Raw genomic sequence first — 24,121 nt, forward strand, 5'->3', positions numbered from 1 at the left:
GGGTTGTGTTCTGCACATTCTTCAAAGGATGAATCCAGTCTCTTACAAATGTCATTGATTAGCCAATGTATGTTTTGTAGGAACCCCAGTCCTATGTGTATTTTGAGAATATAAGTCACATTTTCAAGTGTATTTGAGAAATGTTAATAGACAATACGCTCGTCATGAGGATTCACAACACGTTTTAACCAAGTAAAGGCCCTGAGACATCCCAAGATATAACGACTTCTGCTTAACCCTATTTCTTACTCTGGTAGATTATTAACATCCTACACAACATCCTCCTTTTCCTTATCAACCTTTTATATATCAGTGGTGATTTTCATATTATCAAGTATCTGTGACTTCTGCTTATTGACGATACCCAAGTTATGTTAATTGTATGAAGATTGCAGGCAATTTTAGTAAAATGGAAAGACTATAAGAAAATTCAAGGAAATTCAAAGCTAATTCCCAATTTATAATAGAGTGGTAATTTCCGATCTCCAATACATGGTCATAAAAGTGATCTCTTGCTTCTTTAGATGGGAGGCTCTACAATGAAGTTCTAGAGTCAAGAGTCAGGAGCATAATACAATCCTTCCTCTAAAGAAGCAATGGATACCTTTTTATGGACTATTTGACAAAATGTCTGTAGAGTAGCAATTACTATAGGCCTTGAGTTATGCCAGGTGCTTTGAAAACCATGAAGGGCAAATTTTCTAGTCTTTAAGAATTGACAACATAATTGGAAAGACAAGACAGCTTCCTCAGAAAAGTCAAATAAAAACGAAGACCATACATACGTGTTTTGTTTGTTCTTTTAACTGAAGTATAATTCATATACATACAGCTTTATATCAGTCTCAGACCATACATATTTAAATGCCACATGCACAGTGCAGATATTTTAGACAGTGAATATTTAGAGAAGCAGGATGTTGCATGATTCTGGAGGTGAGACAATTTATGTCTTATCCTTTTGCTCACCCTCAAAACCTACCACAGAGTTCTGTTGAGCTTTTTTGGATTATACTCATTGGCCTGAGTGGAAGACAGTGGTCTGGAGAAGAGTCTCGTCTGCTAGATATGTGGTCTTAAAAGTCCTTTCTTTAGTTTGGTTATACAAGCAGGTTCATGGCAAAAGGTACTGACACAAGGGCAAGCAGGAAAGTCAGAAGAAATCATATGAGAGGATCTCGAGGCTCAGCCTTGTGAGGCCACAGCATTCAACTGACAAGCTCAGCCTGCACGAGACTTGGGAGCGCTCTTTCCTGAAAGGCGGAATACAGAGACGGCTCCCCATGGCGCATAGAAATAGCGCCCAGTGAATAACTCCCCCTTGTGCAGACTGATGGAAAAACTCACACGTGGCTATTTTTGCCCTCTCCCTCAAGTAACTAGTATGCACAACATCCACTTCTCTAATTGTCAGTCCTGTCAATCATAAAAAGTACTCTGTTGTCCTACAAAAGATATGGATGCCCTACAGTCCTTGTACACCTGCCACAAATGTACCTGTCTTGAAGGATTTTTTTCATTTTCTCTGAAAGGGAACAGGAACATCTTTCCTTGGTGTCTGTAGACTTAAAATTATTTTTAATTTTTACTTCCACTATGTTTGTTTCTGTAACTTGGGACTGATCCCAGAAGAGATCTACTGACAGGAAGAGGAAGGGGGAAGATGAAAAATCCTTTGGGCCCAAATGAACAACATCTAGTCACTTCTTTACTGATTAAAATAATTTGTTACTCGAGGAGTAATTGGTTTCTGCCAATTTTCTTTCCCCATTGCTCCATGGCTCTCAGGCAGGTGTTCAAATCCCATTGCATCATTGTATCCATTGTGGTGTCTTTGACTATGTTTGCTCAACTCTTTGAAGGTTAATGGGCCACGGAGAAGAATCTGGTGAATGGGTGATAAGGAATGCAAGAGAGCAGAGGGTATCCGTGTTGGTGGGATTGCTATGATGCAAGGGACTTGGGGGAACGAGGTGCTTCCAGCTTGGGTTCCATTGACTTGCAGCATCTGGTAGCCCCATTGTGCCTATGACAGGCTGTAGGACCTGTCAAGCCACTTAATTTCTCTGTGCTTCCCTTCCATGGTGGTGAGCTTGGAACAATGTTGTTTACTAGTCTGTAACAGGCTTTGAGATCCCCACATGCTGTAAATTCCTTGATATTAACAATAATTTCCTATGCATTTTCCCAAATCACGTACATGAAGAAACTTTGCGATATAGGTTAAATTATAATATGTTAATAACTAATCAATGTTTTTCAGTCCCCTCATGCCAAGACAATATATATACATACATATGTATATATATATGTGTGTGTGTGTGTGTGTATTTTTTTTCCCCTTGATTTAGACTTACAATCGTCTTGGCATGAGGGGACTAAAATCCTCTTGACATAAGCTTTTTTTCTACACTTGCATTGTGCTACAGTGCTTTGGAAGCCACACATGTACCTCCCTAAAAAAAATTGATGGACACTTTCCTGTATAGGTTGCATGCGGTTCTGTTGAGACACTGTTGGAATTCTTGAGAACAAAGAAAGTTCTGTGCTGAAATGTAGCTTAAAGGAATGGCATGAAGCATGAGGAAATTTGCAGGACTCTACCTAAAGGAGAGGTTGCATGAGCTAAATTCCAACTGGGAACAATACAAACAAACTTAACCTGTGTAGGATATATAAACCAGAGGGATAGCAGAGAGTGACCAGAAATGTAAGTGATCTGATCCAAGCTTCTGAGCTGCATTGAAGGACATATGGTACATAAAAGTGAGGTAGAAGTTGGTGGAAATGTGTTTTTGGCAAAATTTACAGTTTTCTCCATTTTGGCCAAGAATTTAAACAACCAGAACATTTTTACTATAAAGCTACCAAGTAGTAAAAACTGAGACATCAAAGAAAGCACAGGTCACAACCTCTTACAATTTAGTTGATGAAACAAGACAATCACCCCAAATGGTTGCCCCTACTTAATTTTCCTTTGTGTTTTGAGTCAGCGGAGTTCACCAAGATGTGCATATTACATACAGAGTAGGCTCATTTGGAAGAGTCTACTTAGAGCCTGAGTTTCCCAGGAGGTGGAACATCATCCCCAGGAGTTCAGAGAGTTTGCCTAGGTCATCATGATATCTGCAACAAATGGAAGGGTTCCTGCCCCTCACTTAACAGATGATTAGCAAATACGTGTTGAATCAATGAACTAATGAAGGGAAGTGAAAGGGAGCAGTCTGAGTGTAGTGAAATGAGTTGGAGTAGATCTTCAGAGGACAATGATTTCTGGGAAATCATAATTTTTTAATTACTGGGAATGGGCTGGGTTCTCGGAACAGAAAACCTAACAGCAGAGAAAACAGATAGGGATTTTTTTTTTTTTTTTATCATTGTTTCACAAAGTGCAGGGCTCTCCCATGGCCCAAAGACCCAGGTCGCTCCATGCTTCTGTTTGCCGTCCTGAGTGTATAGTCGTCGCCCGCATCGATGTCGTCTCGTGGTCACAAGATGGTGTGGTGGTTATAAATATCACATCTGTGGTTGGGCAGGGAAAAGGAGGATGGGACAATGGAATGAGGGGCAAAGGGTGAATTACAAAGGACTTTTTCTCTTCGATGGGGCTTGGTCCTTTATTTTTGTCCCCTTCTCCCTCACCGAGCACTCTTGCCAGGTTAGGAGGCAAGAGAGGTGGAGAGCAAAGTTTTAGCTGATCTCCATAGCAAAGGAAGGCATGAAGGGAAGAGGTGAGAACGGAGGACGAGTGAGCAAGTGAGCCATCTGTGATGCCTGCAACCTGGCTTTTCTGTGACTTGCTCATGTCCACGGGATTAGATGCTTGGAAGGCACATGGGAGCCACACGGAAGTCTAGATCTTGAGCTGCCCCTAGGTGATGTAGAACTGGCTAGCTGCCCCAAACTTCTTAGGGTTCTAGAGTCAGAGGGAGTTAGTGGCTGTCTGAGGGTGGCTGCAAGTACAACATTTGTAAGGGCAACTACGACGTTTGTCCAACTGCTACCCAGTGATTCTGGAAAAGACCAGAAATCTCGCCTCTGGGCAGAGGGTACACTGTGCAGCTATGGAAAGGATCAAAAATCTAAATGAGGGCGCCTGGGTGGCTCAGTAGGTTAAAGCCTCTGCCTTCGGCTCAGGTCATGATCCCAGTGTCCTGGGATCAAGCCCCGCATCAGGCTCTCTGCTCTAGCAGGGAACCTGCTTCCTTTCTCTCTCTGCCTGTTTCTCTGCCTACTTGTGCTCTCTGTCTGTCAAATAAATAAATAAAATCTTTTTAAAAAATCTAAATGACCAGTAAATCTGTTTAAAAGTTTACATTTATTGCAACTCAAATATGAGAAGATATAGTCTTTGGTTTATGTAACTGATTTAATAATTCGCCTACAAAAGTCCCTCCATGCCTGGCTATCAAGAGGAAAAAAAATTGACTTTATATCTGCAGTTTATTGTGCCTTGGTATCTATAGGCTCAGATCATCTTTATTGGATGGTTTGGCCTCTTTGGAGTAAATGCTTTTGGTCATTTAGATTTCTTCCCTCTTTCCATATTCATATAGTGTCTATAGATGTCCACAGATATCTATAGGTGACAGTCTGGTCTGCACCTTGGACTGGTTTCTATTTAGGTAACTTCCTTTTAGGTAGTGTCCTGAAGCATCATTCTGGCACCAGCTGTTCTAGCTTTTGATCCTTGCTTTTCACTCCCAATTGCCAAATCCCTCACACCAAGGCTTCTTGTCCTGTCACAGACTCATGCGGGCCTACTATCTTTACAAGACCTCCTAAGTCTTCCCTCTAAGCACAGGGAACTTTCTGGGCCTCCCTCATGTAGGCTGAATTCTTAGTTCATTAGGGGCCAAGAACATTCCTCACACTTATCTATCAGACCACTTCTGTGATTACTTATGTGAAATCCTTCAAACTCATCATGGAGATCTCTTCCCCTCTTCCCAGGATTGCTGCTTTCAGAATTCCCATCAGCCTACCTAGTGTGCTCCCTTCTCCAGTACTCCAAGCCTCTGGATCACACCCACCACACCTCCACCTCCACCCCCACCTCTGCCTCCGAGTAGAACCTCACCCTCTAGATCACCAAGCCTCCTTTGGAGCTAATGGATTACAAAGACCATGATCAGTTAAGGCCAAGACTATATTTCAAGACTATTCTCTTTAAAAACAAAACAAAATGATTTCCAGTATAATTATCACACAGCATTCTATTAGTTCCGGGGTACAATACAGTGATTCAACAATTCTGTGCATCGCCCAGTGCTCATCACAAGTGGGTTCTTAATCCTGTTCACCCTCAAGAGTATTTTCTGAATGTCAAAAGCTGACTTTCCTTTAAGTGATTTTTACTGAAATGTAGCTGACCTCTAGGTAAGAGTGGCCATTTTAAATATACATGTTGATGATGTTATCTATTAGTTATATGTGACATTTCAGTTCAGTGATGAATGACCTTGGTTTGTAATCCCAAGAGTGCAAGAAAGACTCTGAGAGTGAGGATGGGGGGGCTTCTGAGGAGTTTGGAAGAAAGGTAGACCTTAGCCAATAATTCTCTGTGACACTAATAGACTTGGGAAATCCATGTAATCAGTATATGGCTAGATGTGTCATCTTGGTGGCCTTTATAGCATCCTCTTGGGTTCTGGATCCCTCTACTATCTCCTGCTTAGCTTCCTCAACCTCGAGCTGGTCAAAGTCCCCTGACACCCACGTCTGGATCTGGTCATTTACAACTGCTCTCCCGCTGACAATTCTCAGTCTGTAAATGAGCAGACAGGACTAATGTGATTTATATTAAGGTACAAATGAGGTTAGTTGGGGTTACTTGCATTTTCAAAGACTGTTGGTACCCCGAGTGTTGGATCTAATTTGTAGAAAGTTTGTGAGAGAGAGTTAAGGGCCTGGGCCTTCTCACAATCAGCTCATGGCTATTTCAAGCCACACAGCTCCCCACTTTCGAAATATCACTCTGTGCTTCTTTTAATTTTATTCTCTGCCTGGGAGCAAGTGGGAACTTGGTTTTGCAGACTCGTCTTCATTCTTGCAGGCATCCCTGCAAAGGAGTATTTTTGTGAGTAAAGTTTGTGAACCTCAAATAACTAAAATGGTGAGTTCAAATCCATGAATACTTAGTTATTATAATCATAAAAACTCAATATCACAAATGTTAACAGTATGGACTTGGATGCAGTCCTGTTTCAGTTCAACCCTGTAACACCCACACCTACTTTTGGCATTTACCAGTTTTGGAGTACTTAATTTGAGCCAGACACCCATGTCAGGAACTTTTACATCTGTGGCAAGTATTTCCTAGAATTCCACAACCCATAAGGTTAAATGTTCTTCTAGAATCTGAATCACAATAATTCAAACGTTTATCCTATTTGAGTGCTGGAGAATCAGTCTTATGCTCAGTATTTCTGGAAGTCCCCAGGGAACACTGAAAACCTGTCCCCCAAATTCAATAACCCATTTTTCTCTGCAACCTTGGCTACTTGCTGATTTCCTGCCCCCTCTCTAATCTTACCATGAACCCCTGCTCAAGAGCCAGATTGTCAGCTCCACGGATTGAAGGCTGGTTTCTCTTGATCACCTCATCCCATGCGTGGGCCCAGAATTGCCCCTCAACCCCCTCAAAGGTAGTAGCAGATATTAAATTTGGATTAACATCTTAAGAATTAAGAAAAAAGTCACAATCATTATCAGATCTTGTACAAATCTATCATGGAGGGACCCTAAAGGGTACTTGTCTGTTCTTTTCACAGACTATGCCCAACAGGAAAGCTCACTGAGGTGTTTTTGCTTACAGTAATCCAGGGACAATTAACAAGAGGTCTATGGTGGGTTGTTGGCAAAGGTGGCCACCACCGATCTTTCCCGTTCCTCTGTGCACAGGTTACCCCTCTAATCAAGACCTAGACCCTTTTAATTCTATTTGAATCTGGGCTGATCTTGTAATTTGCTTTGACTAATAGAATGTGGCAGAAGTGACAATTTTCTGGTTCTGGTCTGAGACCTTAAGAGGTCCTGCAGTGTTCATCTTTGTTTCTTGCAAGGTATTACCATAGAGAGAGCTCACGTATCTTTCTGGAGAAAGAGGTCATGGAGGAAGAGAAAGAGATTAGGTAGAATTCTCCCTGTCAGATGGCTAATCAGTACTGGATTGGAGATTAGGATCTGTTTTTTCTGACTCTGAGGCTTGCGTATAAGACCTTTCCAGCTTCTTGGTAGTATGTAATTATTTAACTCCTTCTAAAACTTGGTTTCCTCTCATAATATAAGGGGATAGTTATAAATTCAGAGACTGTGTTTAGGAATTAAAAATAATGTTATAAATTATCCAACCACATACATACGCACACACACAAACACAAAAAATGCATACGAAATTGAATGGCCACCATATCAACACATGAAAATCAAAAGATTCACATTAACATCAAAACTAGATTTGATAGTCTCTCGTATAAGCAATGTGTGGTTTTATTTTAGTTACAAAGTGATACAGAATTTCATCACAGTCAAAATGCATGGCAAAAGAAAGCTACTTTACCCAAGAATGACAAAGTACTGTTTGCTGGTCCCCAGAGCTGCAGCAGTGGTCACCTGTGTGGGTACTAAGGTTTGGCCAAGTGAAGATCAACTCAGATCTTCTGGAAGCCCTGCAGGCTCTCCCTGAGTCCCTGGATATATATATATATATATATATATATATATATATATATATATATATATATATATACTGGAGCTTTCTGCCTTAGTTAGTAAGCATGATGCTGGACCCTCTCAGTCATACTTCTCAGTCGTAGAGCTACACAGTGCACTGGACATTGACGCTTTCTATAAAATCCAAGCATACACCAAGTCCACCTAGAATTCTACACTTAGACCCTGCAGCGCAGTAGAACCTGTGCTCAGATGTCTCTAAACTCAGGGCCACACAACTAAAACAAAAGCCATGTTTCGAAATTCAGTTCATTTTCTCAAAAAAGTAGGCTGATGGTGTCTTGTATAATGAGCTGTGCTAGTGATTTCTTTTTAAACAAAAACATACACCGGGGGAAAACTGAAAACTAGGATTTACAACATTACATATAATTACAGAGTAACGAGGCTGATAGGCCACATGTGGTTCTCATTCTCCATAACTCATACACATAGACATAACTTTCTGTTGCCAGAAATCTTTCTTGCCCAAGCACTGTTTAAATACATGAGCTTGTGAAACTGTTCAAAGAACTCGAGAGTCAACTTCGTAGCAAGAAAACGCTGGTAGGCAGGTATATTTTTAAACACACGTATGCCATGTTTTATAATTTTTTTCCTTTGAAAGAGTAAAGATGATGATCATTTTTTAAAAAGATTTTATTTATTTATTTGACAGAGATCACAAGTAGGCAGAGAGGCAGGCAGAGAGAGAGGAAGGGAAGCAGGCTCCCCGCTGAGCAGAGAGAGCCCAATGCGCGGCTCGATCCCAGGACCCTGAGATCATGACCTGAGTCGCCGAAGGTAGAGACTTTAACCCACTGAGCCACCCAGGCGCCCCATGATGATCATTTTAGAAGATGGAGAAATAAAGGAGAGCAAAAAGAAAAAACAAAAGAGAACCAAAAGTTTACAATTTTTAAATAATCACCAATATTTTGATCTATTATGTTTTAGTCTTTCTCTTACAAAATTATTTATTAATATTGTGTATTTTATGAGCAAATATGTTATTTTAAGGGCCTGGAATGCTGAACATAATGAAGTGAACATTTTATCATATTATTAAGTATTTCTCACTAGTTGGATCAATCAACATGTAGTCTAAATAAACCGACTTTTAAAACAGGAAAACAAAACTGATACTTCCATTTGAAGTGTTAAAGAATATTTATCATTCTTAATCTATGAGACTAATTAGTCCATTTCATTTCATTAAAAAAATAAAAGTTGATACCTCTTTAATTTTTAGAAACCATTGCTATGATTACTGGAGATTTAAAATTTTTTTCATGAGCTGATTGGCCAATTATATATTATCTTTTGTAAACTAGCTGGCCCTATCCTCCCTGTAGTTTGGTGGAGAAGGAGCATGAAAGGTTTTATTTGTTTCTTACTGGTTGGTAAGATCTATCTCTGGAAAAGAATAATAAACCTCTGTCATTTATTGCAAATATTTTTTCTCAGTTTGATGTTTGACTTCCTTATGGTCAGTTTTAGTGGTAGAAATTTAATATTCTCTGTGTTCAAATCTCAGAGACTTGGAAAGAACCACAAATGTGAGTGCATAAGTAAATAAATCGTTCTAATCAGGACATTCCTAAAATAGTTTGGACCTGGGAGTGCGTATGTTTGTGTATACAGGTGGCTGCTGGCTGGTGCGCCTCCAGCCTCACCCCTACGCCCTCTAAGGAAGCGGGTGGTCAGCTTTAAAGTGCTTTGTTGCGATCGCTTTGAGGAAATGTTCCAGGCAGGTAAGGCTCTCTCTCTCTGGTGCTCTGTTGGTGAACTTTACAAAGGACCCAGTCAGAGAGTGAATTTCTTTAAGATAAAATGGGAAGAAGACCTGTAAGAGAGGGAACATCTGGGATAAACTCATTTTTGTGCGTGAGCACCAATGGAGATGCCTGTCTGGGTCGGCTGAACAGCGTTTCGATAGCTGTTGAAAATTCATTTCATTTCATTATCAGAACTGTTGAAGCACCCCGGTTTGGATCAGGAAACAGCTTCTTAAACCTGCAGGAAGCTCATTTACCCCTGCTGAGGCTCCAGCTCCCTTTCTTGTGGGAAGGTAGAGGCGGCTTGCTTACAAATCCTGGCAGATATATGTACATAGGTATTTCCTGATCCTATATATAAATATAATTTGTACTGAAGGAACATGGACATTTCTCAGGACCTTCCGTCTCTAGCAGCCTTAATATTATCCTTCTTCTGTTTGATTTGGGTCTGTTTCAAGGCTACTTTCCCAATCCTTTCATCTGTTAAAAAGACTGCTCTCAGGGCATCAGTACCCAGAGAAGTGCCTTGGAGGTAGTGCGCAGTGGAACAAAGGACAGAGCATCAATTCTCTCAACAGCCAGCAATAAGCCAAGTGGTAGTATTTTTTCAAACAACAAACACTGATTGAGAAACAAACAATCAAACACTGATTGAGAAAACTTTTAAAGAATCCCGAATGGCATTTACGGATTCAGAACGAAATTAATGGAGGGGGGAATAATCCATATAATTTGAAGTCTTTACAATCAAAGCCATAAGACTTCTACCTGTTTCTCAACCATGACACTTGCAGACTTGAAAACCTTAACTGCAAGCGCGTTCTTGGATCTTCCGTGTCAGGAGGGAGCCGAAGCCAGGAGGCATCCGGTAGAGGCCAAGTGATTTGGAGACACAGGAGAGCGTCACACTGTTGCGGGGGGTTGCGGGGGGTTGGGGGGGTGGGGGAGGGTGGTGATTAAGGTGACACACAGATTCAGGTAATACTTGGGGCAATTTGGTGGCCAAAGAGTAGAATGGCAAGGAGTGGGTGACAGTCAAGACAAGTCAGCTAGTGGGTACCAGCATCCCAGGAACTGGGGAAGAGACGCTACAGAGACATCCAGACAGGTGGTCCTCAGGTCAAGGTGAGAGAGTTTAGAAAGTAACTCCAGAGGGGACTCACCATGGCCTCCATCCCTCGGTCACTGGCAGGAATAAGCCACCATCATCAGCTTGGGAGGGGTCCAGGGCAGGATCCTGAAACACAGACTCAAGCTCAGAAAAATATCTCCCAATACAGACGGCTCTCAGGGAGCCCAGCAGCCCCACGGGAGAGCAGGGTGAGACCTACTCTGTAGAGGGGTCTGCTCACCGCCCCCCTGCATGTCTTGTGTTCTGGCTTCTTCTCCTCACCCCACAAATACAAGATTGGTCTCACACAGGTAGTGTGCTACCTCTGCGGCAGAGGAAGAGACCAGTCGGGCTAAGGGCAGATCTATGTAATAACAGCGTGGCCAAGTTCTGCTCAAAATACTGAGCAGTATTCATATTCTAAGTTTCAATGGCGGGCAGATTTTGTGTGTGTGTGTGTGTGTGTGTGTGTGTGTGTGTTTAGAATTGAACTTTCATGTAAGCTGATTAAATATTTCCGACTGAAAAGGCCAGATGGGGAATTCGTAGATAAGGTAAGAAGTAGAGGGGTAAAATTTGGAAGCCCAGTGCGCCCCGGAAGAATTTTGGCATTAAGATTCCCAGTTTTAAGCTCTATTATTTTTTTTCCCCCTCCCAGTGTATTTCTTTCCTGCAGAAGCTCTATCATGATGCTATGCATACAGTGGGAACAATATTAATGTATGCTGCTGTACTGGAATATCTTGGGAAAATCAGGGAAATTAGCATTGTGGATAAGCCACTAGAATCAGTTCCGGTCCAGAGAGAGCTGGGCTCTGCTCTGTGGAATGAATGAGTGGGTCACGGACCAATAGGGGCAGTCAGTGCCTGAGCCAGCTCTGTGGCCAGATGCCCTTGGCTGAGCATTTCCATTGACTACTTACTATGTGGTATGTTTCATGTGAATTGTTTCCTTTACAAAAGTCCTAAGAGAAGGGACTATTGTTTTTCATACTCACTTAGAGATGAAGAAAGTAAGTCTAAATGTAAATGAAAACATCCCAAGACCACAGAAATAAATGGCACCACTTGCATACAGATTTCTCAGACTTGGAAGCATACAATGCTATATACAGTAGCACGTCTTCTTGGTCTCCTAATACTCATTTTTATGTAGCCTCATGCATACCCTGTTTGATTCACTGCTGTACTGAAAATGCAGGGTCACATATCTTGTCAACACAGGATATTTTATTTGAATTCCCGACCTTCAACTGGTTCACCCTTTGCCTGTGTGAAATTAGTAAAATGGCTACATTAACATTTCTTTTAATGCTCTTTTTTAAAGAGTACATTTTTAAGTACGGAAATAATGCATTTAAATGTGCTCTACAAAATGTGCATTTGTTTATAATAGGCCAAGAAAATTGCAAATGCAAAAGTACAAATTGTTTTAGACACAAGCAATTTTTGTACTTATAGTACTTATAGCACCCTAAAATACACATTTTAGTGTATATGTGTTGAGAAATGTGTTTTTAAATGTTGACTTGTAATAGAGACATATCAAAAAATTCTCATTAATTTCAAATATGTCCTAGTTATTACCTATTTCTTAAATTAGAACAATATCTACCTCATTTTAATGACCAATATAGAACAATTCACACATACGTAATTTCTGAGTAGGAAGCAAGATGGAAAATAAATGTACAAAATGGCAGTCTGTTAACTCAAAAGAGAAGTGCTTTTATCTTATGTATTTGAACAACTGCACTTGTTGTTTGATATGATAACAAATAAAGGGGGAGATGAGGAGACAGAAAAATAGGAGATAAAATGGCAGGAAGGAAGGAGAAGTAGAATTAATGGAGGGAGTTAGGAGGATAACATTTATTTATCCATACGAAAAATAAAAATGATTTTTGGCAGAAATATTTCGTTAAGGTAGGACTGTGTCTTTTTTACTCATTTATATTAAATTTAAATGCCAGAAAAACGTTATTATTTTGCCTACTCTTATTTATTAAAATCATTTTTAAAATGCAGTTCCCAGACATCCATCTGTCATATCAGGAAATAAACTAATGTTCTCTTTCTTTCCTTTTTTTTTTCCAAAAAGAAATTAGATAAACGAATGCAATGTAATTTATTATACATTTTCTCCACTACATAAGAATGCATATACTTACCAGGAAAATTTTGAAGTAAAGAAAATAGAGGAGAAAAATCAATATTTTCATCACACAAAGGAAACAAATCCTACCATTTTCGCGAACTCCCTTCCTTCCAGTCTTTCTTCCCCCCCATACCTACTTATGGGTTTAAACAACCATTTTTGCAAACTGTTAAAATATCTGGAGTTCAAGAAATATTGAATATATCATTATTTTCTCCCAGATTGAAAAGAAGCAACAAAAGGCTTCAGAAACGGTAGTTTATGCATCTTGCTCCGATTCCAATAGAAATGATGTTTTAGACTAAACTGAGTTAATTTCAACCTTGCATCCCTCACTGCTCTTGATGTATCCAACCATATGTGCCACAGAGCAGAGCTTCCATCTCCTGTTCCCAGTCTGTCTCCCAAGTGTATCATAATGATGATGGAACCATGAAAGCAGTGTCAATGAAGAAATTGCACAATTCAGAGTGTCGGTGCAGAATAAATCTGATGAACTTAATGTCTCAGTAGGTATCCATTGGTTCCAAAATTGGGACATAATACATGGGTAAGAATTTTTTTCCCTGGAGATAGTAGCTGGGATATATGTCTGCTTTGATTCCATTAGCTCAATTTAAAGGACAAGTTGCTACGTAGCCTTTTACCAGAGGTTGATGAGAAGACAGTCCATGTTATCCAAGGGCTATGTCAGTCCTTCGGTGTGAAATTCAGGTTCTAAAAGAAAAGCCTTTGCATACGAATGTACATTTTGGACTTCATGCCCACTTGGAGTTTGGTTTGTGTGGCTACTTGAATGAGGAGTCAGGAGACCTCAGAAGTTGAGTTCGGACAGTCACTCAATAGCCTGTGCCTTATACTATTGTCTCAGGTTGAGGTGTGAGAGAGGTTGCTCTAACTTTTGAGAACTGAGGAGATTTTGTATGGATTGTAACTGATGTGGCTTATAGACTTACACATTATGGACTCAGACTATGGAGGTTCATTCGGAAGTTAGCATTTGGTGCCTTCATCCATGGGTGCCCAACCCTATACAGAGGAAACGATAGGAGATTCTGTAGATTTGGCAAATTTGTCCCACAGAGTCAGGGATTTCTTCCTCATGGAAGTAGTTCTGGCCTGTTTTATAGGACTTTCTGTCTTGGGAAGGTGCTGTTGCCTTCATCTTCCCAAAGGCTTGGTAACACAGCACAGAATATCATCCAATCTTTATCTCTGCATGGGCAGGGTGTTCTTGTTTATCTTCATGTAATTCCCAAGAGGTTGACATCTACTTTCAGCTGATCAGAGAAATAGATTTGGCTGACTTCTCTAGGCTCGATTTTTGCTACCTTAGCTGTCTTACAGTTAAATGTCCGCAGTTATGTGTGCACACGTTTTGTTTTTAGTAATAGTATACAACATGACTGATTAATTTCTGTATTTTATTACTGCCTTGGAGTACAGACCTATACAGTGTGAAGATGGCATCCCTTGTTTGTCTTAGTTGATAATATGAATGTCTGTACTTCCTTGATCTTCCTTATCCTTCAGTGGGATGCCCCTTCAGTGGGATCCTTCCCCTTGCCGCAAATAAGCCAACTACGGTTTATTCTTTGAAATTGTTCTGCTTGGGTGATCGCTTGTTTCTACAGCTGTTGCTAGTACCATTTTGCTTGCAAACTAGTGAATCAAGGTAATACTCTAAGAGAATTTCTTTAGCATTTCTCTAAATATTGTATGTTCTTTAGCTCCCTTATATTCTTTCTTGATTTCTTGAATTTTCTTTATGGTTTAGGTGAGGATATGGCAAACTTTTTCTGTCAGGTACCAGATAGTAAGTATCTTGGGTTTTTCTGGCTGTGCAGTCTCTGTGGTAAATATTCGATTTGACCACTATAATACAAAACACTGTAGATAATATTTAAATGAATGAGTTTAGCTATGGCCTAGTAATGTTTTATTTATGAAAAGAGGCAATAGGTCAGATTTAGCCTGGGGGGGGTCACAGTTTGCCCACCCCTGTTCTGAACTATCAAGTCAGACTTGCTGTTACCGCATAACACTTTTGGCACATAAAGAATTCATAAATATTGGAAAACCCAGAAGACTCTACTCCAAATCTGCTAGAACTTGTATAGGAATTCAGTAAATTGTCAGGATATAAAATCAATGCACAGAAGTCAGTTGCATTTCTATACAACAACAACAAGACAGAAGAAAGAGAAATTAAGGAGTCAATCCCATTTACAATTGCACCCAAAACCATAAGATACCTAGGAATAAACCTAACCAAAGAGGCAAAGAATCTACTCAGAAAACTACAAAGTACTCATGAAAGAAATTGAGGAAGACACAAAGAAATGGAAAAATGTTCCATGCTCCTGGATTGGAAGAACAAATATTGGGAAAATGTCTATGCTACCTAAAGCAATCTACAAGTTTAATGCAATCCCTATCAAAATACTATCAACTTTTTTCAAAGAAATGGAACAGATAATCCTAAAATTTATATGGAACCAGAAAAGACCTCGAATAGCCAGAGGAATATTGAAGAAAAAAGCCAAAGTTGGTGGCATCACAATTCCAGACTTCAAGCTCTATTACAAAGCTGTCATCATCAAGACAGTATGGTACTGGCACAAAAACAGACATATAGACCAATGAAACTGAATAGAGAGCCCAGAAATAGACCCTCAACTCTATGGTCAACTAATCTTTGACAAAGCAGTAAAGAATGTCCAATGGGAAAAAGACAGTCTCTTCAACAAATGGTGTTGGGAAAATTGGACAGCCACATGCAGAAATATGAAACTGGACCATTTCTTTACACCACACACAAAAATAGACTCAAAATGGATGAAGCACCTCAATGTGAGAAAGGAGTCCATCAAAATCCTTGAGGAGAACACAGGCAGGAACCTTTTTGACCTCAGCCGCAGCAACTTCTTCCTAGGAACATCGCCAAAAGCAAGGGAAGCAAGGGCAAAAATGAACTACTGGGACTTCATCAAGGTCAAAAGCTTTTGCAGAGCAAAGGAAACAGTTAACAAAACCAAAAGACAACTGACAGAAGGGGAGAAGATATTTGCAAACAACATATCAGATAAAGGGCTAGTATCTAAAATCTATAAAGAACTTATCAAACTCAACACCCAAAGAACAAATAATCCAATCAAGAAATTAACAGAGGACATGAACAGACATTTCTTCAAAGAAGACATCCAGATGGCCAACAGACACATGAAAAAGTGCTCCACATCACTTGGCATCAGGGAAATACAAATCAAAACCACAATGAGATACCACCTCACACCAGTCAGATGGCTAAAATTAATAAGTCAGGGAATGACAGATGCTGGTGAGGATGTGGAAAAAGGGGAACCCTCCTACGCTGCTGGTGGGAATGCAAGCTGGTGCAGCCACTCTGGAAAGCAGCATGGAGGTTCCTTAAAAAGTTGACATTAGAGCTACCCTATGACCCAGCAATTGCACTACCAGGTATTTACCCTAAAGATACAAATGTAGTGATCCGAAGGGGCACGTGCACCCGAATGTTTATAGCAGCAATGTCCACAATAGCCAAACTATGGAAATAACCTAGATGTCCTTCAAAAGATGAATGGATAAAGAAGATGTGGTATATATATACAATGGAATACTATGCAGCCATCAAAAGAAATGAAATCTTGCGATTTGCGACAACATGGATGGAACTAGAGGTTATTATGCTGAGCAAAATAAGTCAATCAGAGAAAGACAACTATTATATGATCTCCCTCATATGAGGAAGTTGAGAGGCAACGTGGGGGGTCTGGGGAGTAGGAAAGGAAAAATGAAACAAGATGGGATCAGGAGGGAGACAAACCATAAGAGACTCTTAATCTCACAAAACAAACTGAGGGTTGTTGCGGGGGAGAAGTGGAGGGAGAGGGTGGTTGGGTTATGGACATTGGGGAGGTTATGTGCTATGGTGAGTTCTGTGATGTGTAAACCTGGCGATTCACAGACCTGTACCCTTGTGGTTAATCATACATTATATGTTAATTAAAAAATTTAAAAATTTTAAAAAAAATTTAAAAAAATGAAATTGCCAAACTGTTTTTTAAAAAAAAATTTATAAATATTTACATGCACAGTTATGTTAATTATTAACCATAAAGAAAAGCTCATGATGATGATGATGGTGATGATGATGATAATGATGACATTCCTTGAATACTTACTATGTCTTAAGTACTATGTTGAGTATAGTATAGAATTATCCCATTTCATTTGCTCCATTGCCCTATGAGATTGACTCTCAATTAGTCTCTTTATAGTGAGGAAATTAAGGAACAGAGAGGTGAAGTAGCTTGCTCAAGATGTCCTGTTAAAAGGAACCCACGTGGGGCACCTGGGTGGCTCAGTGGGTTAAGCCTCTGCCCTCGGCTCAGGTCATGATCTCAGGGTCCTGGGATCGAGCCCCGCATTGGGCTCTCTGCTCAGCAGGGAGCCTGCATCCTCCCCTCTCTCTGCCTGCCTCTTTGCCTACCTGTGATCTCTGGCAAGTAAATAAATAAAATCTTGAAAAAAAAAAAAAAAAGGAACCCATGTGCTCTACTTTCAGAACCCACTCTAATAACCACACCTTTTGTGTTGCCTTCCATAACTTAGGATGTATGGTTCCAGGTGTGAGGACTAGACAACCAACAGCACCATGGTCAAATGGCCACTCAAGGATGTTTTAAGTAGTCATAACCAAAAAAATAACAACAGAGCCATTGTTGATCATCCATTCCTCAATGATATTCAAGGTTAAGTCTAACTACATTGGAAGCCACTATCCAGCATTTTAGCCAAGGTGACTTCCTTTTCTTTCTTGTTACCTTTTGATTATCTAGAGAATTGAAGAGGAGATTTAACTGTTAGTTGAGAACATGTATGGAGCACGGAAATAATTAGAGTCTTCTAGTCAAGGATGAATGTCAGCTGCAATTCAGACAACTTCTAGCTTCTGGCAGAAATTTTGAGCTGGAATAGCACATCCTCCAGGGTTAACTCTAACTGAAATCTGTAAATAGCTTGTCCTTACTTCACTTCATAAAATGTAGATGAAGGATCGGTTAGTTACCTATATTCTATCTTCTAGTAGAACCCTTAACCTCTGTGATATATAAATACATATTTATAGAAAATTTTAGCCTATCCAAGAAAACTACAAAAAAAGCTGTCTCTTAAGTGAAATAGTTCAAGAGTAGCCTGTGTATGAAAATGCTCTCCCAATTTTTGAAGGAATGTTTTTGTGCCAAAATGAATAAATATTCTCTGAGCTTTTATTATATAAAAGATATGTATTCATTGCTTAATATGTAAGTCATTGTTAAATAGGAGATAAATAGGGTATTTATTATATATTTTTTTAAAACTGCCAACAATCTTTAAAAAAGTGATTATTTAAAAAGGTTATTGTAGAAAATCTAAAAAATAAAAGAAAGGAAGAAAAAAATAATCTTCCTTAATTCTCCATTCAAAGAAAACCATATTACCAGTTTGAGGTGTTCCATATTTTCCTATGAATACTCTACATGTAAACCACCTTTAAAAGATAAATCAAAAGATCTACTTTCTTCTGTACATACTCTATCTGTAGATAATTATTGGGGTAATACAGAATATGACTTTACATCTTTCTTTTTCCATTCAACATTACAGAGAAAGCATTTTCCATGTCATCAAATGCCATGCAAAAATATCATTTAAATTGTACATTATATTCTAATTCATGCTCACTAAGTAATAGAATTCCTTTCTCACAATTATCTGGCACTTACTCACACTCTTCATCATTTAAGAGATGAGGAAAGTTGAGACCTTTCCATTAAAATAGTTAAAATTAAAACTTTGTGGATTTAATTTTGGTTTTCTGGAAAAGTCACTTATGCAAAAACTTATAATGGTAAATAAATGAGCTGTTAATGAATGCACATCATGTCTAGTCCAAAAACGTCTATCTACATGACAGAATGTAATCGCTATGCCTTTAAATTATTGCAGAGAGGTAGAAGCTATGGTATCAGTAAAGCTACAGGTTTAAAAGAAAATCTAAGGACTATAGGTATGTAAGTCAAACAAAAAGTGAACTGACCGCTTGGCAATATTAATTAATATGAATCATTACTATAACGCAGATACTCAAGAACTTCTCTTTTAAATTAATGTTTTGAATCTTGCTACTCCCTTCCTTTTCGAAAAGCATGCACTCACACAGCACATACACAACAAACACACACAACAAACACACACACATGCTCATAAACACACATCCAATTCCTGGATCAGTCAATCAATTTTCCATTTTGCCACAGAGTTGAATCATAAGATTTAGTGACAGATATTTTTCATATCTTGTCATATCTAACTTGTAGAATCATGTACATATGGTGGATTTTGGTGCAGAATCATGACCAGATTTTTTTCTAAGGCATCAATCAAAACATTTTGATCTTTCATTTAATATAAGCAATAAAACCCCTCATTTTACCTTTTTTTGTAACTTTGTAAAACATGTGATTGGGCGTGGGGGTTGGTTTCACTGTATCAAAAAACATCTTGAATCCCTCTGCCTTTTTTTCCCTCCTTCTCAAAGGTTCTTCAACTTGGAACTCAGTTCAAAATCTAAGTAAAATTCAATTTAGTTGTTAATCCCATAAGAGGATACAATAGCTGCTACACATTCTGGCAAAAATCTTCAAATTTTTACTTTTAATAATGTTTTCCCTCTCTCTAATTTCCTCTGTAAGAAAACATTCTCTTGGACAATTACCCCCATAATGGCCTTGCCAGAATCCATTTCAACGTGAGCTGTCTCAGAGAGTTCAAGAGCAGTCAGATTTTTTTCCTATAATTTTTGTTTTGTTGCCCAGGAAAACTGAGTTTCTTTTTTCGTTGCCTTCTCAAATGCCTTCACTTATTGTTAAATGCATATGGGGCTTATATGTATTAGTATTAGTATGATCACAATCCTCAGATGGTCTCCAACTTACAAATGGGTTAAGTCCCAAAAATCTTTTTATTAATCATTTGAAGTATGTTACATATCTCCCCAGTGGAATAGTGGTAGCATTAAAAGGTAGATTCCAAGAAAAATTTGAAAGAATGTAAACTGTAATAAAGCAGCATAAAGCCCTGGAAGCGATATCTTAATGACACCTAGTCACCAATGATACTAAATTCCAGGACAGATACCAAGAATGCATCTCTCCCTACTCATTGGTTTCTCTGCAAGGGACATAAGGAATGGCATGTGGGGTTAGGGAGGAATGGGTGATATAGGCAGAAATGATCCCTATGCCAATATCTTGTTAACACTCTACAGTTCAAAAGAAAACACATTTCTTTAGATCAATCACACTCAATGGGGTCCAAACTGAGAGAGAAAGGATAAATTTACCCAGAAGAAATGGGAGCTCTATTCTTCAATATACTCAGTGGCCTGGAGTTTGTCTATCAGATTCGGTTTTTTTTTCCCTGATAAGAGGGTAATTTTTTTAATAACATAAAAATGTAATGAACTTCAAGTTGCACAACACTGGAGGCTCAGAGGCCTTTCTCCCAGCATCACTGCATTTGTCATAATTTCATAAGCAAAAGTAACCAGCAAGGTGGCTGCAAGGAGCCAGGCAAAAGCATCACGTGTTCGGTGAATACATCACCGCTGAGGGACTGAATGGCAACTTCATGGTACCTGAGTGGCTGAATGGCTAGTCCACTTCTTATATGCCATTCAGGCTCATTCATCAATTGTCCGCTTGTTGTCTGAGGAGCCTGAATGAGGTTTCAGAATCTTTTCCTATGATGGAGCTGCTTTCTTTTCATAAAAAGAATACATAAAAATCAGTCAATGTAATCTACTACGTGATAACACCAAACAAGAAAAACCACATGATCCTAACAAGAAATTCCAAAAAAGCATTAGACAAAATTTATTCATAAGAATGCTTTGCAACCTGGGGATAGAAGAGAATTCCCTCAACTTGATATTGGGCTATACATGTTTAATGGGAGAGGGCGGAGAACCCACTCAAGGTCAGAAATAGGACCTGCTCCCCATCAGCCAGACAAAAAAAAAAATCTTATGATTCACAGGGCATTGGATGGTAGCTTCCTCAAAGTGATGAATTTCCTTAAATTGATAAGGAACATCCACAGAAATGTTACAAGTGACATCATGTTTAGAGATGAAAGATTAGACCCATTTCCTCTAAGATCAAGAAAAAGAAAAGGATGTCCACTTTTACCACTTCAACATTGTTTTAAAGGCTGTAGCCAGCAGAATACAAGAAGAAAAACAAATCAAATGAAAGGCATCCAGATTTGAAAGGCAACCTTGTATGCAGATAATGTGCTCATCTATGGAGAATACTCTCTGAAATTTATAAAACTAAAGACACCAAAACTAGTAAGTGGGATTTGTAGGATGGCAGGGCCCAAAATCAACTCAAAATTTAGTTCTATTTTGATTTTCTAGTAATCAAAAAGCAAAAATTGAAATTAAAGTAACATTACCATGCATCACTATGAGTGATTTAAGATGACCTAGATAAATGGAGAAATATCTCATGTCCATTGGTTGGAAGGCACAATAATGTTAAGATGGCAGTTCATCCTACGTTCACATATAGATTCAATGCAATTTCAACCAAAATCCCAACAACCTTTTTAGCAAAAATTGGCAAGCCACTTTTGAAAAATGGAAATGCAAAGGGCCTAGCATACTCCAAACAACTTTGGAAAGGAAGAACACATTTGGAGACGAACACCATCTGATTCCAAGGTTTACTTCTACACCCAAAGTATAGGGTTATGCCTTTTACTACTCCTAGTGCCCAAAGTGTAAAGAAAATGATGTACCATATGACAAAGCTCTTGGAGCATTCCACCCACTATCCTTTCCTTACCAATCAAGGGGAGATAAAGACAAATGGAATTTTAAGGAGTCTCCTAAACACTATTGGCTGTATGAGTTTGGGCAAGTCAGAACTTGTCAGTCCTTGATTTTCCCAGCTGTAGAGATGAAAAGATTATACAGAATGATCTCGAAGGTCTCATTCAATTCTATGCAGACACATATGTTCCCAGGCCTTAGCGGGTTTGCAATCTGGTAGGAGTGGAAGACTAACCATCCTGAAAAAAACAGCAAGTGTTACTAAAAAAAATACAATTAGGTGTTCAATTATGTGGTACAGATTCTGAATGTTCCAAGAATTTGGTGCACAGTAATTTCTGAGGTTGCAGAAACAAGTCAAGGAAAGCTTCATGAAGAAGTGGTGGTTTCATCTAGGGTCTTAGACATGACTTATTAGCGTCGTAATTCCAAAATCCATTGGGGCAGTGGCTAATTTTCAGGGCAGGAACTGTGTCTTCCTAATTGTAGCTGGTCTCCCTAGAGCTCCTTGTCTACACCATTGGATTTAGTTCCAAATCCAGTCTGTCTTGTCCTGCTTACTGTGAATTCATGCGTGCTAGTCCAACTATATTATGAGTCTCTCAAGAGCCAGGCCTCTATCCTACCTTTCTGTACCCAGATTCATTGACTCGGTGGTTCAACACCAAAGTAAATCATACTCTTTAGGTCACCGTCATTCTACACTCGTCTCATAGAACGGAAATCTATTTAAAGTATGTGATAAGGGCAGGCTTCGAAGGAAAAGAAATTATTGAGGAGAAACCCAAGGAAACTGGGAGGAAAGGGTGGCAATGGTGAATTTTATGTGGCACATGTGTACACCCCCGTTTTGTGTCATGGGCTGAAAAATATGAACAAAACAAATATGGTTGTTTTGTTTTAGCCTGATTGTGTTCAGTTCCACCACCTTCTGCCCTGCTTGCTGTCTTAAAATCTTTCCTCCACTCTTCATAATTTGTGTATCCCATGCTGAGGTCATTAGAGAATTACAGCCTAGTGATGACAGTGTCTGCATCCTTCCCCCAGCCTCCAGTATGCATCTAGGCATAGAGTGGTGCTTTATAAAATTTCTGTTTCTTCATCTATTTATCCCTTAAATTTAATTTGCCTTAGGTAATCAAAATGTTAGTTGCTTCATTAAATTAGAGTGGTATCAAATTTCAGAGCACAGTTGATTCTGATGCAGTAATTGGCTAAAGCTCTAGGCCCATTGAACCTAGACCTGCTTGAATAGTGTAGAGATTTGGGACACGGTGGCTCAGGGACTTGAACCCTGGAGCCTGAGTATGGCTTACGATTCGGTTCTGTGCAGAGCATGGGCCAGGAAGGGTATCATAGATGGTGTTAATGGCCCCAAATATGCTCAACCCCTTTCTGAACTCATGCCCTTTGCCCACGGGTTTTGTACTTTTAGCAGAGGTAAACTCCACTTCCCCTCTCCTTAAGTTTGAGCTGATGCTGCAACTTGCTTTGGCCAATTGAATACAGCAGAAATAATGGTGTGCCAGTTCCAAGTCTGGGCCTTAGGAGGCCTGGCATGTTCCCATTTGCTCTACTCTTGTTCCTCTTCTGTCGCCAAGTGCCCATGCCTGGGTGAGCCTGCTAAACCAGATACAGTACCAGAGCTGAGTTGCTCCATCATCCCAGCTAAAGCCAAACTAAACATATGATCGCAAATGTGTGTTGATCAGCCAAGATCAGCAGAGCCCAGACCATGTTGACTGAGCCCTGTGAACACCCTTTGTGAGCCCCCAAAATGCTCATTGTTTTATGGCCCGAAGGCTTGAGGCTGTATGTTACACTGTATTACTGTGGTGACAGGTCACTGTCACAGAGGGTTCACTGCAGCTGTGGAAAGTGGGACTGGTGTTCATTCAGCTATAGCTCTTTAAGGTCCCCTCTGACACATCTGTACTGGGGGCCACCAGACTCGTATTCCTTGGACTTGTTGGTTCTTGCTGGGAAGCCTGTTTGTTACTAGGAAGCAGAACTGGCCTCTTTTGGACTGATAAAATGGAAGAGGTTTTTTGGCAAGTTGAGGGGGACAAAAGGTAGAGATTCTATGCTTCCTGCTCAAAGGCCAGAGCTTTCTGGGGGGATGGGAGCCTCAAATGATCAATGAGGAAAATACTAAAAGAGACATGAGTATATTTTATAAGTGGGCCATACCAACTATACTATACTCAGGTAAATTGGGGGAAATAAAACAAAATGAAATCAACTAAATGCGGTACAATTCCTATATGAGATATAATGACATTGGAATCTATTAAAATGTCTCAAAGAGGGACACCTGGGTGGCTCAGTCAGTTAAGCGTCTGCCTTCAGCTCAGGTCATGATCCCAGATTCCTGGGATCAAGCCCCACATTGGGCTCCCTGCTCAGCCTACTTCTCCTTCTGCCTCTGCCGCTCCCCTTTTGCTCACTCTCTC

General features: G+C 39.6%; 1 protein-coding gene across 1 annotated transcript in view; it reads left to right on the top strand.

Moving 5' to 3' along the window:
- The first annotated feature begins 9,393 nt into the window (after positions 1-9,393).
- The window catches only part of CCDC68 (coiled-coil domain containing 68), a 95,399-nt gene continuing 80,671 nt past the window's right edge, over positions 9,394-24,121 (top strand). The window contains exon 1 of the mRNA XM_032309932.1: positions 9,394-9,467. The gene's annotated coding sequence lies outside the window, so the exon portion shown is untranslated. The remainder of the gene's footprint in view (positions 9,468-24,121) is intronic.

This window comes from Mustela erminea, chromosome 13, assembly GCF_009829155.1.
Source record: "Mustela erminea isolate mMusErm1 chromosome 13, mMusErm1.Pri, whole genome shotgun sequence".
Taxonomy (NCBI): Eukaryota; Metazoa; Chordata; class Mammalia; order Carnivora; family Mustelidae; genus Mustela; species Mustela erminea.